The sequence below is a fragment of the Tamandua tetradactyla genome, chromosome 4, assembly GCF_023851605.1.
Source record: "Tamandua tetradactyla isolate mTamTet1 chromosome 4, mTamTet1.pri, whole genome shotgun sequence".
Classification (NCBI taxonomy): domain Eukaryota; kingdom Metazoa; phylum Chordata; class Mammalia; order Pilosa; family Myrmecophagidae; genus Tamandua; species Tamandua tetradactyla.
The window spans coordinates 1,218,913-1,233,133 of record NC_135330.1 but is presented as its reverse complement, the minus strand read 5'-3'; the positions used below and the strand labels follow the sequence as shown (position 1 = coordinate 1,233,133).

Genomic DNA, 14,221 nt, shown 5'->3' with positions numbered 1-14,221 from the left:
CCCTGGGCCGACTAGGAAATTCGGATGGATGCTCTCCCGGGCTGCGGCGGCCGGCGACCCTCCAGCGTTTGGACCCTGGGCCGGCTGGCACTCTTCCAAGCCGCTTCGGCTGGCGAACCCTTCCGACGGTGAGAGTTTTCCAAAGTTAAAGGACACACAGCACCTTTTACTGGTGGAACCTGCAGACAAACGTGTGCCACGAGCGCCACCTACTGGGCAGAATAAGAAAAACAGAACCCAGACATTTCACAGAAAAATCCTCCAAATTGTTGGGTCCAACACCCAGGGAAATCTGACTAAATGCCCAGACGCCAGCAGAAGATAACGGCTCACGCTCAAAAAATTGAAAATATGGCCCAGTCAAAGGAACAAACCAATAGTTCAAATGAGATACAGGAGCTGAGACAACTAATGCTGAATATACGAACAGAAATGGAAAACCTCTTCAAAAATGAAATCGATAAATTGAGGGAGGACATGAAGAAGACATGGGCTGAACATAAAGAAGAAATAGAAAAACTGAAAAAACAAATCACAGAACTTATGGAAGTGAAGGATAAAGTAGAAAAGATGGAAAAAACAATGGATACCTACAATGATAGATTTAAAGAGAGAGAAGATAGAATTAGTGATTTGGAGGATGGAAGATCTGAATTCCAAAAAGAAACAGAAACTATCGGGAAAAGAATGGAAAAATTTGAACAGGGTATCAGGGAACTCAAGGACAATATGAAGCACACAAATATACGTGTTGTGGGTGTCCCAGAAGGAGAAGAGAAGGGAAAAGGAGGAGAAAAACTAATGGAAGAAATTATCACTGAAAATTTCCCAACTCTTATGAAAGACCTAAAATTACAGATCCAAGCAGTGCAGCGCACCCCAAAGAGATTAGACCCAAATAGGCGTTCTCCAAGACACTTACTAGTTAGAATGTCAGAGGTCAAAGAGAAAGAGAGGATCTTGAAAGCAGCAAGAGAAAAACAATCCATCACATACAAGGGAATCCCAATAAGACTATGTGTAGATTTCTCAGCAGAAACCATGGAGGCTAAAAGACAGTGGGATGATATATTTAAATTACTAAAAGAGAAAAACTGCCAACCAAGACTCCTATATCCAGCAAAATTGTCCTTCAAAAATGAGGGAGAAATGAAAACATTTTCAGACAAAAAGTCACTGAGAGAATTTGTGACCAAGAAACCAGCTCTGCAAGAAATACTAAAGGGAGCACTAGAGTCAGATACGAAAAGACAGAAGAGAGAGGTATGGAGAAGAGTGTAGAAAGAAGGAAAGTCAGATATATATGTAATACAAAAGGCAAAATGTTAGAGGAAAATATTATCCAAACAGTAATAACACTAAATGTTAATGGACTGAATACCCCAATCAAAAGACATAGACTGGCAGAATGGATTAAAAAACAGGATCCTTCTATATGCTGTCTACAGGAAACACATCTTAGACCCAAAGATAAACATAGGTTGAAAGTGAAAGGTTGGGAAAAGATATTTCATGCAAATAACAACCAGAAAAGAGCAGGAGTGGCTATACTAATATCCAACAAATTAGACTTCAAATGTAAAACAGTTAAAAGGACAAAGAAGGACACTATATACTAATAAAAGGAACAATTAAACAAGAAGACATAACAATAATAAATATTTATGCAATGAATCAGAATGCCCCAAAATACGTGAGGAATACACTGCAAACACTGAAAAGGGAAATAGACACATATACCATAATAGTTGGAGACTTCAATTCACCACTCTCATCAATGGACAGAACATCTAGACAGAGGATCAATAAAGAAATAGAGAATCTGAATATTACTATAAATGAGCTAGACTTAACAGACATTTATAGGACATTACATCCCACAACAGCAGGATACACCTTTTACTCAAGTGCTCATGGATCATTCTCAAAGATAGACCATATGCTGGGTCACAAAGCAAGTCTTAACAAATTTAAAAAGATTGAAATCATACACAACACTTTCTCAGATCATAAAGGAATGAAGTTGGAAATCAATCATAGGCGGAGTGCCAGAAAATTCACAAATACGTGGAGGCTCAACAACACACTCTTAAACAACGAGTGGGTCAAAGAAGAAATTGCAAGAGAAATTAGTAAATACCTCGAGGCGAATGAAAATGAAAACACAACATATCAAAACTTATGGGACGCAGCAAAGGCAGTGCTAAGAGGGAAATTTATTGCCCTAAATGCCTATATCAGAAAAGAAGAAAAGGCAAAAATGCAGGAATTAACTGTCCACTTGGAAAAACTGGAGAAAGAACAGCAAACTAATCCCAAAGCAAGCAAAAGGAAAGAAATAACAAAGATCAGAGCAGAAATAAATGAAATTGAAAACATGAAAACAATAGAGAAAATCAATAAGACCAGAAGTTGGTTCTATGAGAAAATCAATAAGATTGATGGGCCCTTAGCAAGATTGACAAAAAGAAGAAGAGAGAGGATGCAAATAAATAAGATCAGAAATGGAAGAGGAGACATAACTACTGACCTCACAGAAATAAAGGAGGTAATAACAGGATACTATGAACAACTTTACGGTAATAAATACAACAATTTAGATGAAATGGACGGGTTCCTGGAAAGACATGAACAACCAACTTTGACTCAAGAAGAAATAGATGACCTCAACAAACCAATCACAAGTAAAGAAATTGAATTAGTCATTCAAAAGCTTCCTAAAAAGAAAAGTCCAGGACCAGACGGCTTCACATGTGAATTCTACCAAACATTCCAGAAAGAATTAGTCCCAACTCTCCTCAAACTCTTCAAAAAAAAATCAAAGTGGAGGGAAAACTACCTAATTCATTCTATGAAGCCAACATCACCCTCATACCAAAACCAGGCAAAGATATTACAAAAAAAGAAAACTATAGACCAATCTCTCTAATGAATATAGATGCAAAAATCCTCAATAAAATTCTAGCAAATCGTATCCAACAACACATTAAAAGAATTATACATCATGACCAAGTAGGATTCATCCCAGGTATGCAAGGATGGTTCAACATAAGAAAATCAATTAATGTAATACACCATATCAACAAATCAAAGCAGAAAAATCACATGATCATCTCAATTGATGTAGAGAAGGCATTTGACAAGATTCAACATCCTTTCCTGGTGAAAACACTTCAAAGGATAGGAATACAAGGGAACTTCCTTAAAATGATAGAGGGAATATATGAAAAACCCACAGCTAATATCATCCTCAGTGGGGAAAAATTGAAAACTTTCCCCCTAAGATCAGGAACAAGACAAGGATGTCCACTATCACCACTATTATTCAACATTGTGTTGGAGGTTCTAGCCAGAGCAATTAGACAAGAAAAAGAAATACAAGGCATCAAAATTGGAAAGGAAGAAGTAAAACTATCACTGTTTGCAGATGATATGATACTATACGTCGAAAACCCGGAAAAATCCACAACAAAACTACTAGAGCTAATAAATGAGTACAGCAAAGTCGCAGGTTACAAGGTCAACATTCAGAAATCTGTAGCATTTCTATACACTAGTAATGAACAAGCTGAGGGGGAAATCAAGAAACGAATCCCATTTACAATTGCAACTATAAGAATAAAATACCTAGGAATAAATTTAACTAAAGAGACAAAAAACCTATATAAAGAAAGAAAACTACAAAAACCTGTTAAAAGAAATCACAGAAGACCTAAATAGATGGAAGGGCATACCGTGTTCATGGATTGGAAGACTAAATATAGTTAAGATGTCAATCCTACCTAAATTGATTTACAGATTCAATGCAATACCAATCAAAATCCCAACAACTTATTTTTCAGAAATAGAAAAACCAATAAGCAAATTTATCTGGAAGGGCAGGGTGCCCCGAATTGCTAAAAACATCTTGAGGAAAAAAAACGAAGCTGGAGGTCTTGCGCTGCCTGACTTTAAGGCATATTATGAAGCCACAGTGGTCAAAACAGCATGGTATTGGCATAAAGATAGATATATCGACCAATGGAATCGAATAGAGTGCTCAGATATAGACCCTCTCATCTATGGACATTTGATCTTTGATAAGGCAGTCAAGCCAACTCACCTGGGACAGAACAATCTCTTCAATAAATGGTGCCTAGAGAACTGGATATCCATATGCAAAAGAATGAAAGAAGACCCATATCTCACACCCTATACAAAAGCTAACTCAAAATGGATCAAAGATCTAAACATTAGGTCTAAGACCATAAAACAGTTAGAGGAAAATGTAGGGAGATATCTTATGAAACTTACAATTGGAGGCGGTTTTATGGACCTTATACCTAAAGCAAGAGCACTGAAGAAGGAAATAAATAAATGGGAGCTCCTCAAAATTAAACACTTTTGTGCATCAAAGAACTTCATCAAGAAAGTAGAAAGACAGCCTACACAATGGGAGACAATATTTGGAAATGACATATCAGATAAAGGTCTAGTATCCAGAATTTATAAAGAGATTGTTCAACTCAACAACAAAAAGACAGCCAACCCAGTTACAAAATGGGAAAAAGACTTGAACAGACACCTATCAGAAGAGGAAATACAAATGGCCAAAAGGCACATGAAAAGATGCTCAATGTCCCTGGCCATTAGAGAAATGCAAATCAAAACCACAATGAGATATCATCTCACACCCACCAGAATGGCCATTATCAACAAAACAGAAAATGACAAGTGCTGGAGAGGATGCGGAGAAAGAGGCATACTTATCCACTGTTGGTGGGAATGTCAAATGGTGCAACCACTGTGGAAGGCAGTTTGGCGGTTCCTCAAAAAGCTGAATATAGAATTGCCATATGACCCAGCAATACCATTGCTGGGAATCTACTCAAAGGACTTAAGGGCAAAGACACAAACGGACATTTGCACACCAATGTTTATAGCAGCGTTATTTACAATTGCAAAGAGATGGAAACAGCCAAAATGTCCATCAACAGACGAGTGGCTAAACAAACTGTGGTATATACATATGATGGAATATTATGCAGCTTTAAGACAGGATAAACTTATGAAGCATGTAATAACATGGATGGACCTAGAGAACATTATGCTGAGTGAGTCCAGCCAAAAACTAAAGGACAAATACTGTATGGTCCCACTGATGTGAACCGACATTTGAGAATAAACTTGGAATATGTCATTGGTAACAGAGTCCAGCAGGAGTTAGAAACAGGGTAAGATAATGGGTAATTGGAGCTGAAGGGATACAGACTGTGCAAGAAGACTAGATACAAAAACTCAAAAATGGACAGCACAGTAATACCTAATTGTAAAGCAATCATGTTAAAACACTGAATGAAGCTGCATCTGAGTTATAGGTTTTTGGTTTTTGTTTTTTTGTTTGTTTGTTTGTTTTTGTTTTTGTTTTTTTTTTCGTCTGTCTGGTTAGTTGTCTTTTTTTTTTTTTTGCTATTGTTATTACTTTTATTTTTTTTTCTCTATATTAACATTGTATATCTTTTTCTGTTGTGTTGCTAGTTCTTCTAAACCGATACAAATTTACTAAGAAACGATGATCATGCATCTATGTGATGCTGTTAAGAATTTCTGATTTCATATGTAGAATGGTATGATTTCTAAATGTTGGGTTAATTTCTTTTTTTTCTTTTTTTTCCGTTAATTAATAAAAAAAAAATTAGGCTAGGAATGTGCATACAGCTTGGGGATATATTCACAGAAGAGAAGTTTCATTATATGTGCATTCTTTTAGGCTGTCACTATCTCATCATTGTGTAGGATTAGACTAGCAAAGACATGCAAAGTACTACAATTAGTTTATAATCCAGATATTGTAAAGGATATCAAGAAAAGTGGACATTTTCTCAGAATGAATAAACAGTACAAGAGAGTTCCATCTATTACATTTATTCAGGCCAGCAGTGCCTTCCTTTATCAGCTAGTTTTTTATCCCATCCAAAGGAAGCTTATTTCTCTGAAGGCCTACGAAGATGACATTGATCCTGAAACACTAAGCTATGCTGAGTGGTACATTGCTGATTCTCTAGCTGTTCAAACAGCCGTTGGAGATAAAGATATATGTACTTAAAAAAAAATACTTATATTGATAAACAACATAAAAACACAAGTGTTCTTAACATAGAAACATCCCATATATGGTGTACAATCAGTGGCTCAGAGTATCATCACATAGTTGTGGATTCATCACCATGAGCATTTCTTAGAACATTTGTATCACTGCAGAAAAAAAATAAAAAGAGAAACTCATACATACCGTACCCCTTAGCCGTCCCTCTCATTGACTGTTAGTATTTCCATCTACCCAATTTATTTTAACACTGTTCTCCTTATGATTTATTTATTTTTCATCTATATTTTTTACTCATCTGTCCATACCATAGATAAAAGGAACATCAGGCTTAAGATTTTCACAGTCACACAGTCACATTGCAAAAGCTATATCATTATATAATCATCTTCAAGAAACATGGCTATTGGAACAGAGCTCTGCAGTTTCAGGCACTTCCCTCTAGCCTCTCTAATACACTTTAAAAAGGGGATATCTGTACAGTGCATAACAATAACCTCCAGGATAACTTCTTGACTCTGAAATCTCTCAGCCACTAACATTTTGTCTCATTTCTCTCTTTCCTCTTTTTGTAAATCCCTTGATGCTGAGTCCCAGCTTATTCTAGGATTTCTGTGCCACATTGCCAGGGATCACAGCCCTGGGAGTCATGTCCACATAGAGAGGGGGAGGGCAGTGAGTGCTTTGTTGGCTGAGGGAGAGAAAGGCCACATCTGAGCAACAAAAGAGGTTCTCTGGGGGTGACTCTTAGGCCTCATTTTAAGTAGGCTTAGCCTATCCCTTGCGGGGATAACTTTCATATGAACAAACCCCAAGATTGAGGGCTCTCCTATTGATTTGGTTGTCCCCACTGTTTCCGAGAATATCAGGAATTCTCCGAAAGGGGAAGTTAAATTTTCCCTTTTTCTTTCAATGACCCCAAGGGGACATTGCAATTACTTTTTAAAAAAATTTTTAAGTTAATTTTTAAATAAAAATATTACAAGAAAGAAATACATTCTTCATATATTATCATTCCATTCTACATATATAATCAGTAATTCACAATATCATCACATAGTTGCATATTCATCATCATGATCATTTCTTAGAACATTTGCATCAAATCAGAAAAAGAAATAAAAAGACAACAGAAAAATAAAACAAAAATAGAAAAAAAAATTACACATAACATAACCCTTACCCCTCCCTTTCATTGATCACTAACATTTCAAACTAAATTTATTTTCACATTTGTTCCCCCTATTATTTATTTTTATTCCATATGTTCTACTCATGTTGACAAGGTAGATAAAAGGAACATCAGACACAAAGTTTTCACAATCACACAGTCACATTGTGACAGCTGTATCATTATTCAATCATCCTCAAGAAACATGGCTACTGGAACACAGCTCTACATTTTCGGGCAGTTCCCTCCAGCCTCTCCATCTACTTGATGCATAAGAATAACCTCCAGGATAACCTCTCGACTCTGTCTGGAATCTCTCAGCCATTGACACTTTTTCTCATTTCACTCTTCCCCCTTTTGGTTGAGAAGGTTTTCTCAATCCCTTGTGCTGGGTCTCAGCTCATTCTAGGGTTTTCTCAATCCCTTGATGCTGATTCTCAGCTCATTCTAGGATTTCTGTCCCACATTGCCAGGAAGGTCCACACCCCTGGGAGTCATGTCCCACGTAGATGGGGGAGGGTGGTGAGTTTGCTTGTTGTGTTGGCTGGAGAGAGAGGCCACATCTGAGTAGCAAGAGGTTCTCTTGGGGGTGACGATTAGGCCTAACCTTTGTGAGGTTAAGTTTCATATGAACAAACCCCAAGACTGGGGGCTCAGCCTATAGCTTTGGTTGTCCATACTGCTTGTGAGAATATCAAGAATTCAACTGGGGGAGATTGAGTTTTCCCCCATTCTCACTATTCCCCAAAAGGGATTTTGCAAATACTTTTCCACTCACATTCAAATCACTGTGGGATTCATTGGGCATCACTCTGGACAAAACAACAAAATCTCATGTCCTACCCAAGGTTCCATGTACTTATGTTGTTCAACCAAGCTGTCTACCTAGGTTATATTAGGAAATGCACAAGTCAAAATATAAAGTTTGTACCAAATAAACATTTCTTGCTTTAGTCTCACACGTAAGTTGAAATTTTAAAATATTAATTACCATCCATTTTTAGCACCCTGCAGTAATGACATTCCTTTGTTCTTCCTCATGCAAAAACATTTTTAAAATTTGTACATTTAGTCACTATTATTATACACTCTAGGCATTCCTAGATTATACTATCTCAATCTTTATCATCTATATTCTTTCTGATTTCATTTATGCCCCCAGCCCTCCTCCCTCTATCATTCTCACATTCAGCTTCATTCAGTGTTTTGACATAATTGTATTACAGTTAGGTAGTATTGTGCTGTCCATTTCCGAGTTTTTATATTCAGTCCTGTTATGCAATCTGTATCCCTTCAGCTCCAATTACCCAATATCTTACCCTATTTCTATCTCCTGATGGTCTCTGTTACCAATGAAATATTCCAAGTTTATTCATTAATGTCAGTTCATATCAGTGAGACCATACAGTATTTGTCCTTTTGTTTTTGGCTAATCTCACTCAGCATAATGTCCTCAAAGTCCATCCATGTTGTTACATACTTCATAACTTTATTCTGTCTTATAACTGCATAATATTCCATTGTATGTATATGCCACAGTTTGTTTAGCCACCCATCTGTTGATGGACATTTTGGCTGTTTCCATCTCTCAGTAATTGTTAATAATGCTGCTATAAACATTGGTGTGCAAATGTCCATTTGTGTCCTTGCCCTCATGTCCTTTGAGTAGAGACAGCATATAGATGGGTCCTGTTTTTTAATCCATTCTGCCAGTCTATGTCTTTTGATTGGGGAGTTTAATCCATTAACATTTAGTGTTATTACTATAAGGGTAGTACTTTCTTCTACCATTTTGACTTTTGGATTTTATGTCATATCTAATTTTCCTTCTTTTTACTTTTACTCATAGTCTTCCTTTCTACACTCTTCTCCACACCTCTCTCTCCTGTCTTCATATCTGTCTCTAGTGCTCTCTTTAATATTTCTTGCAGAGCTGATCTCTTGGTCACAAATTCTCTCAGTGATTCTTTGTTTGAATATGTTTTAATTTCTCCCTATTCTGAAGGACAATTTTGCTGGATATAGAATTCTTGGTTCACAGTTTTTCTCTTTTAATAATTTAAATATATCATCCCACTGTCTTCTCGCCTCCATCGTTTCTGCTGAGAAATCTATGCATGGTCTTATTGGGCTTCCCTTGTATGTGATGGATTGCTTTTCTCTTGCTGCTTTCAAGATTCTCTCTTTCTCTGACCTCCGACATTCTGATTAGTAAATGTCTTGGAGTATGTCTGTCTGGATCTATTCTCTTCAGGGTATGCTGCATAATTTTTGGATCTGTAATTTTAAGTCTTTCATAAGAGTTGGGAAATTTTCAGTGATAACTTCCTCTATTAGTTTTTCTCCTACTTTTCCCTTTTCTTCTCCTTCCGGGACACCCACAACACGTATGTTCGTGGGCTTCATATTGTCTTTCAGTTCCCTGAGTCCCTGCTCATATTTTTCCATTTTTTCCCTATATTTTCTTTTTCTTGTTGGATTTCAGATGTTCCGTCCTCCAGTTTTGAAATCCTACCATTGTAGGTTTCTATTGTTTTTTTTTTTCATGTCTTCTACTGTATCTTTTATTCCCATAAGTTCTGTGATTTGTTTTTTCAGACTTTCCATTACTTCTTTTTGTTCTTTCCTTGCCTTCTTTATATCCTCCCTTAATTCATTGATTTGGTTTTTGATGAGGTTTTCCATGTCTGTTTGTATATTCTGAATTAATTGTTTCAGCTCCTGTATCTCATTTGAACTATTGGCTTGTTCCTTTGACTGGGCCATATCTTCAATTTTCCTAGTGTGATTTGTTATTTTTTGCTGGCTTCTAGGCATTTAATTACCTTAATTAGTTTATTCTGGAGATTGCTTTCACTTCTTTACCTAGGGTTTTCTTGCTGGGTGAATTTGTTGTCTATCTGTTCTTGGACATTCAGTTCAGCTTTTAAGGACCTCTAGCTTAAGTTTTGTTTAACAGAGGAGAATTTTTCAGTTCTTGTTTTCTTGTTTCTGGACCTGCTTGTATGGTGCCTTTTCCACCCCCACCCTTAGCAGGGTCTACTTAGGTATTATAGACCCCAGCCAGATTTTCCTAGACCAAACTGGCCTCCTATCAGGAAGAAAGAATCAGCTGCATCGGTTTTCCCTGAGAGTGAGACCCAGCAGGTTGAAAGACTTTCCTGTGAAGTCTCTGGGCTCTGCTTTTCTTATCCTGCCCAGTATGTCGTGCTTGTCTGCCTGCAGGTCCCACCAGCATAAGATGATGCGGTACCTTTAACTTTGGCAGATCTCCCTGCTGGGGGCGTGGTGGAGACAGAGGAGAGGTTGTAGGCTGGTTTTAATGGCTTCAAATTACCAAGCCTTGGGGTCTGAATTCCTTGAGATAGGGATTCCACCTGAGTTGGGCTTCACCCCTCCCCTGGGGAAGGCACAGGCTCCAGACAAGCCCTCAAATGAGCTTGTTTCTGCCTATGCCTGGGGCAGTTGCAGCCTGAGAAACCCTGCCCTGTATCCAAAGGCAGTCAAGCCTTTGTAGAAACACAGCCACAAAGACATGTTTCATGTGTTTTTTCTTTTTCTGTCAGCCCTGCCCCCTTGACGCTGGGGCAAAAATGAGCGACCTCTGCTTTGACCAGGTTCACCTGAGCTGGGGGCCTGTTTTTAGTAGTCAGAATTTGTGGTTTAATTCCACAATTGGCGTTTGGTTGGGCTCAGCTCCTGCTGCTGGTAGTCTCATTCTTTTCCGTTCTGGGAAGCAGCCTGTCGGGGAGGGGGTGCCGGCTGCGGTGGCTTGGGGAACTCACGGTTCTGGGGAGGCTTGCAGCTGGTCCAGCTGGTCCATACTGGGGTACACTGTGTGTCCACTCACTGACGTGGCCTCAGGAGCTGTTCTGTATTGTTTCTGGTTATTTAGTAGTTATTCTGGAGGATGAACTAAAACATGCACATTGCTAAGCCACCATCTTGGCCCAGAAGTCCCATTTCTGCATTTTTATAATCATAGCTTGTTCTAGTTTGCTAGCTGCCGGAATGCAATATATCAGAAACGGAATGGCTTTTAAAAGGGGGAATTTAATGAGTTGCTAGTTTACAGTTCTAAGGCCGAGGAAATGCCCCAGTTAAAACAAGTCTATTGAAATGTCCAATCAAAGACATCCAGGGAAAGATACCTTGGTTCAGGAAGGCCGATGAAGTTCAGGGTTTCTCTCTCAAGTGAGAAGGCACATGGCGAATGCAGTTAGGGCTTCTCTCTTGGCTGGAAGGGCACATGGTGAATATGGCATCATCTGCTAGCTTCCTCTCCTGGCTTCCTGTTTCATGAAGCTCCCCGGGAGGTGTTTTCCTTCTTCATCTCCAAAGATCGCTGGCTGGAGGACTCTCTGCTTTGTAGTGTTGCTCTCTCTGAATCTCTTTCTTCAAAGTGTTTCCCCTTTTATAGGATTCCAATAAACCAATCAAGACCCACCCAAATGGGTGGAGACATGTCATCACCTAATCCAGTTTAACAACCATTCTTGACTAAATCACATCATCCAGGGAGATGATCTTATTATAGTTTCAAACATACAGTATTGAATAGAGATTATTCTACCTTTATGAAATGATATTTTGATTAAAGCATGGCTTTTCCATGGGGCGTACTTTCTTTCAATCCAGCACAGTGCTGTTGCACAGTCTGTATCCTTTCAGCTCCAATTACTCAATATCTACCCTACTTCTATCTCCTGATGGCCTCTGTTCTTAATGAAATTCTCCAAGTCCATTCATTAATGATAGTTCATATCAGTGAGGCCATACAGTATTTGTCCTTTTGTTTCTGGCTGATCTCACTCAGCATAATGTCCTCCAGGTCCATCCATGTTGTTACAGGCTCCATGCCTTTTTCTGTCTTACAGCTGTGTAATATTCCATTGTATGTTTATACCACAGCTTGTTTAGCCACTTGTCTGTGGACATTTCGGCTGTTTTCATCTCTTGGCAATTGTAAATAGTGCCACTATAAACATTGGTGTGCAAATGTTTATGTCCTTGCCCTCATGTCCTCTGAATAGGTACCCAGCAAGGGTGTTGCTCAGTCATACTGCAATTCTATACTTAGCTTCCTGAGGAACTACCAAACTGCCTTCCACAGCAGTTATACCATTTTACACTCCCACCAACAGTGAATAAGTGTGCCTCTTTCTCCATATCCTCTCCAGCACTTGTCCTTTTCTGTTTTATTGATAATGGCCATTCTGGTGGGTGTGAAATGATATCTCATTGTGGTTTTGGTTTGTATTTCCCTAATAGCCAGGGAAGTTGAGTATCTTTTCATGTGCCTTTTTGGCCATTTGTATTTCCTCTTCTGAGAAGTGTCTGTTCATGTCTTTTGCCCATTTTGTAATTGGGTTGTTTGTCTTCTTGTTGAGTTGAACAATCTCTTTATATATTCTGGATACTAGACCTTTAGCTGATAATATCTTTTCCAAGTATTGTCTCCCATTGTATAGGCTTCTTTTTACTTTCCTAACAGAGTTCTTTGATGCACAAAAGTGTTTCATTTTGAGGAGTTCCCATTTATCTATTTCTTTCTTCAGTGCTCATGCTTTGGGTGTAAGGTCTAGGAAACCGCCTTCTATTCTAAGATTTATAAGGTATTTCCCTACATTTTCTTCCAAAAGTTTTATTTTCTTAGATGTAATGTTTAGGTCCTTGATCCATTTTGAGTTAATTTTTATATAGGATGTGAGATATGGATCCCCTTTCATTTCTTTTGCATGTGGATATCCAGGTCTCTAGGCACCATTTATTGAAGAGACTGTTCTGTCCCAGGTGAGCTGGCTTGACAGCCTTATCAAAGATCAATTGTCCATACATGAGAGGGTCTATATCTGAACACTCTGTTCAATTCCGTAGGTCAGTATATCTGTCTTTATGCCAGTACCATGCTGTTTTGACCACTGTAGCTTTGTACTATGCCTTAAAGTCAGGTAGTTTGAGACTTCTGACTTCATTTTTCTTTCTCAAGATATTTTTAGCTATTCGGGGACCCTGGCCTTCCAGATAAATTTGGTGGTTTGTTTTTCTATTTCTGCAAAGTAAGTTTTTGGGATTTTAATTGATATTGCATTGAATCTATCAGTCAATTTAGGTAGAATTGCAGTCCATGAGCACAGTATGCCCTTCCATTTATGTAGGTCTTCTGTGATTTCATTTAGCAATTTCTTGTAGTTTTCTTTGTATAGTTCTTTTGTATCCTTAGTTAAATTTATTCCTGAATATTTTATTTTTATGGTTGCAATTGTAAGTGGAATTTTTTTCTTGATTTCCCCCTCAGATTGTTCATTCTTAGTGTATAGAAACACTACAAATTTTTGAGTATTGCTCTTGTAACTTGCCACTTTGCTGTACTCATTTATTAACTCTAGTAGTTTGGCTGTGGATTTTTCGACATTTAGTATCATATCATCTACAAACAGTGAGAGTTTTACTTCTTCCTTTCCAATTTTGATGCCTTGGATTTCTTTTTCCAGTCTAATTGCTCTGGTTAGAATTTCCAACATAGTGTTGAATAACAGTAGTGACAGTGGACATCCTTGTCTTGTTCCTGATCTTACGGGGAAAGTTTTCAATTTTACCCCATTGAGGATGATGGTAGCTGTGGGTTTTTCATATATTCCCTTTATCATGAAGACGTTCCCTTCTGTTCTTATCCTTTGAAATGTTTTCAGCAAGAAAGCATGTTGAATTTTGCCAAATGCCTTTTCTGCATCGATCGAGATGATCATGTGGTTTTTATTCTTTGATTTGTTGATGTGATGTATTCCATTAATTGATTTTCTTATGTTGAACCATCCTTGCATACCTGGGATGAATCCTACTTGGTCATGGTGTGTAATTCTTTTAATGTGCTGCTGGATTCGATTTGCAAGAATTTTGTTGAGGATTGGTCTGTAATTTTCTTTTCTTGTAGTATCTTTGTCTGGCTTTGGTATGAGGGTGAT

General features: G+C 38.0%; 1 pseudogene; it reads left to right on the top strand.

The window, feature by feature from the left end:
• The window catches only part of LOC143679684 (exonuclease 1-like), a 38,757-nt pseudogene that overhangs the window by 8,307 nt on the left and 16,229 nt on the right, over positions 1–14,221 (top strand).